The sequence below is a fragment of the Myotis davidii genome, unplaced genomic scaffold, assembly GCF_000327345.1.
Source record: "Myotis davidii unplaced genomic scaffold, ASM32734v1 scaffold663, whole genome shotgun sequence".
Taxonomy (NCBI): Eukaryota; Metazoa; Chordata; class Mammalia; order Chiroptera; family Vespertilionidae; genus Myotis; species Myotis davidii.
Genome location: NW_006295816.1, coordinates 56719 through 60733, shown reverse-complemented (window position 1 = coordinate 60733; position 4015 = coordinate 56719).

The following is a 4015-nucleotide window of genomic DNA, read 5'->3' as shown; positions in this document are numbered from 1 at the left end:
CTCCTCCCTCCTCCTGCCTCCCTCCTCCCTCCCTTTATTCCATTATCATGCATCTCCTGCCTCTGAGTGCGTCCCTCATCCCCAGGAACACCAGGGGAGACCTGTCAGGCAGGGGTGCTGTGGGCCCTGGGCCCGCCCTCAGAACTGGGACCCTATAGACCCAGAGCCTTGGGGGCTCTGCTGGGAGGTGCCATAATGAGCAAGGACCAGGGAAGGCTGCAGCGGAGGGTGGAGGGCCAGCCTCAGACACCCACAGGAGTCAGGCCTGGGAGATGGCACCACCATAGGAAACCAGGAAAGCCGTGGGCAGGGCACGGCTGGCCCAGGGGCCTCCTGAGGAGGCTCTCAACAGTGGGTGGCCAAGTCTGGGGGCTGGGCCACCCCATCTTCCCCAGGCTTGCTCTGGCCAGGCATTCAGAGCTCTCTGTCTGCTCTCCACTCCCTCATGTCATCTGTCGTGGGCCAGGCCAGGGAAAGACACACTGACTAGTCAGGAGCATGGGGTCACCCTTGGGATACAGGGTCAGGGAGGACTTGGCTGGGCTGGGGTTAGTGAACCTAGCAGTGGCCTCTGCGCTTCGATTTCCTCATCTATGGGACGGAGAGGGCCAGACGGTCCTCACAGGACTGATGGAGGATTACATGCATGAACTGTTATGGGGGTGCTGACTACTTGATAGGACCGCTCAGCCCAGGAGGGAGGGGTGTCGCTTTTTCCTATAAAGTTCACCATCTTTCCATCCAAGAAGCAGGGCAAGCCTGATGAAGAAATCTGAGAGGGAGCACAATCCTGTGTGTCCCAACGGTCCCCCGGGACGGCCTCTGCTCTCAGGGGCTCCCGTCTGCTCCTGAGCCACACGTGCTGTCTATCATATACCTTCCCCAGGCTCTCTGCCCAGCACAGCTTCACAGATCTCCCCTCCACCCCATCCACCACCGAAAACCGTCACACAGGCGATGACGTCAAACTGACGTAGAATAACAGGCATCCTGAAACTGCCAGTGCAGTTTTAAGCTTTAATAACCTCAGAGGTGTAAAGCTACAGGAGACACCATTTGAAAGTTTAATTATTGAAAGGACTTTTCTGGCCCTCTGAAGATGGCAAAAGTTGGACTGAAATGAAGTTATTCTCCATAATTTACTAAACTAGATTAACATAGAAAAAATTTAAGTAATTAAACTTTGAAATGTTTCTTGTAAATTTGTATCTTTATGCTTTATAATCTCTACGGTTTTTAATGCTTTAATGCTTAGAACTAAGACTTCTGGGGTGCAATGATATTGAGAGCTGTGAGCCCTCAGTGGGCTACTTAACCTCTGAGCTTCAGCCCGTCATCTGTAAAATGGGTATGACGGCAATATCGTGGGACCTGCACATCACAGTAAATGCTAGTCATTCTGATATTGTTGTCGTTGCTCAAGGCACTGCATAGAAACCCAACGATACTGTTCAATAACACCCTATTGACGAATATTTGCATTATTTCCTAAAGTAAACACCATGGTGAGAGGCACATCCTGAAAGCTAATGCCTTATCCATCTTTTTATTCCTCTCCCCTGTTGCCTCATGAAAAATCGAGGCCCAGAGAGGGGTTGTGCCCGGCCTAAGGACACTCAGGCATCTGCCCACTGTCCAGTATGGTTTCTACTTCCTATGAGATTTCCATTCCCCATACCCGCTGCCCCCAGTTGGGCCCATCAGATCTGGGGGGGCGGGGGGGGGTGGATGCAGGGGTGGAGCTTGGGCCTCAGGCTCCCCCGCCCAGCCTCCCTGGAAGGCAGCTTCCTCTCCATGCGGGCGGTGCGTGTGGCGTGAATGCTGGCCTGCAGAGCCCTATTTGTCCCTTGTGTACTATTTTTAGCTCCTGTGGGTTTCCTGTAGGAACCCAGTCCAGCTTCCAGGGCCTCTGGGTTGGAAGCCATGAGCAGAGTCCATTCAGAGTGGCCAGGGAACACTGTGGGGGTTCTCTCCTGGAGCCTGAAACCCCAGGGCTCGAGATTTAGCTCTGGGGGAACAGGAGGTAGGAAGCAGGGATCCCCCAAGTCAGAATTAGCCTGGATCTGGGGCATCTTGAACGTAGCCTGGGCTGAGCAGCCAGGGCCTGGGACAAGGGGCTGGGGCCTGCTGGGAGCTGGCAGTCTCTGACCATGTTGGCCCCAGGCCTGGCTCAGAGTAGCTCTGGGGTTGTGCTGGGCTGGGTGACACCTATGTGTGCGTAAGCATGCGCTCTGTCCCACAGCATCTGCGTACAAAAGAGTGCACGTGCACTTTGCACTTGCCTCTGTATGTGCCTGGGTGTGGGTCTCGGTGTGCACACTCCAGAGTGTATACGTCTGTGTCCGTGTGAACGTGCACACATATGCCCATGTGCAGGGCTGCCACTGACTTGTGCAACATGGAGCTCTGCTAGTGAGTTCTGTAGTGGATGAGTCTGTGTGGCACGAGTGTACACGCCACCACAGTACTGTGGCATCGTATATGTGTGCAGGGGTGTAGGAGTGGGTGGGATTGGACAGGGCCCTTGGCTGGGTTGTAGGTGCCGAGGGTAGGTGGACCAGTAAAGGGCGCTCTCCGGGGCACTACACATCACCCGGCCCCAAGCTCAGGATGAGCTGAGGGAGAGGCTGGGCAGGTCTTGCTCAATCTGGCAGATACTAAAACTGAAGTTGGCATTGCCCATGAGGTCACCCAGTGAGTGGAGAGTGAGGGAAGACTGACCCCCAGTTTCCAATTCCCTTGGATGTGGTGGGACAGGAAGTCTGGACTCTGGGGAGGAAGCTGACGGGCCCTTCCCTTCCTGCCTGAGCCCAGGCAGCACTGCCTTCCCTCAGCTACAGGTGCTGCTGAGGAAACTGAGGCCCAGAGAGGGTCAGGGCTGCCACAGAGGCACCCAGCACAAGGCCAGACCCTCCTGCTTAGGGATCTGCCTTCCCCATTGGTTGCAAGTGGTGAGCCCACATGTTCCCGGGTGACCTTGCTCTCTCCACATGTGGCCACAGGCCCTCTCCAGCCCTGAGCCCCTCCTCCCAAGCCCCAAAGACCCCCTTGCCTGCCCACTCTCATGTGTCAGGGGACCCACAGACCCTCCAAGAGCCTGCTCATCTGCTAGAACCCTGGACCTGGCCACGCACCCCCTCCACCAGGCTCTCTCTTCAGCCCGGCAGGATGGGGCGTGCCTGCCACAGCCCCAGACTTGCGGGGGGTTGGTGGGCTGCTCTGCTCTTGCACTGCCTCGGACAGGCCCTTCTGCCCAAGTGTTCTCAGCAGTGAGAGGCAGAGGTGGCCCAGTGTCACCCCTGGAAACCGCGTGCTACAGCAAGTGACGGGGCACCGGCCTGGCGGTCCGGTCGGAGGGGTACCGGTCAGACAGTGGGTTCCTTTGTTACAGGCGGAACCTTGGTCCCTCCCCTCGGGGAGGTCCTCGGGACTAGGCTTACACCATCCTTTCCAAGGTCAAAGGCCCTGGCGCAGACAGCCACTGGCTTCACGTTGGAGACCAGGAGTGGGGGGAGGAGGGCTTCCCAAGGTCACAGGCAGGAGTGGCGCTGGCCGTGCCGCCCTGCCCAGGGGGGTCGAGGAGGTCACGGGCTGCACCCCAGGCCGGCAGGACATCAGAATGGGGGCAGGGAGGGTGGGGACTGGGAAGGCCCTGCCAGGGCGAGGAAGCCGTGGCCCCTGCTGGCTCTCCTCCGAGCCCTTGCTCGGGAAGCGAGGCGAGCCGGGCTGGAGTGAGTTTGGTGTGGAGCGGGAGGGTCAAGTCACCCCTCCTTCCCCTCTCCGTCTTTGGCTCCCAGGAGCCTTCGGACCCGAAGGACACCAGAGGGAGGGGAGACTGACCTCAGGAGAGACCTCGGGCGCGGGGCGGTCGTTCGCCACGCCCCACCCCAGGCTAGCTCCGCCCCTCGCTCCCCACACGGGCACCCCCGGGGGCGTGGCGAGGGAGGGGGTGGAGCGCGGGGGCGTGGTGTGGCACAGAGGGGCGTGGCGAGGGGGGAGAGGGCGGGGCTCAGGG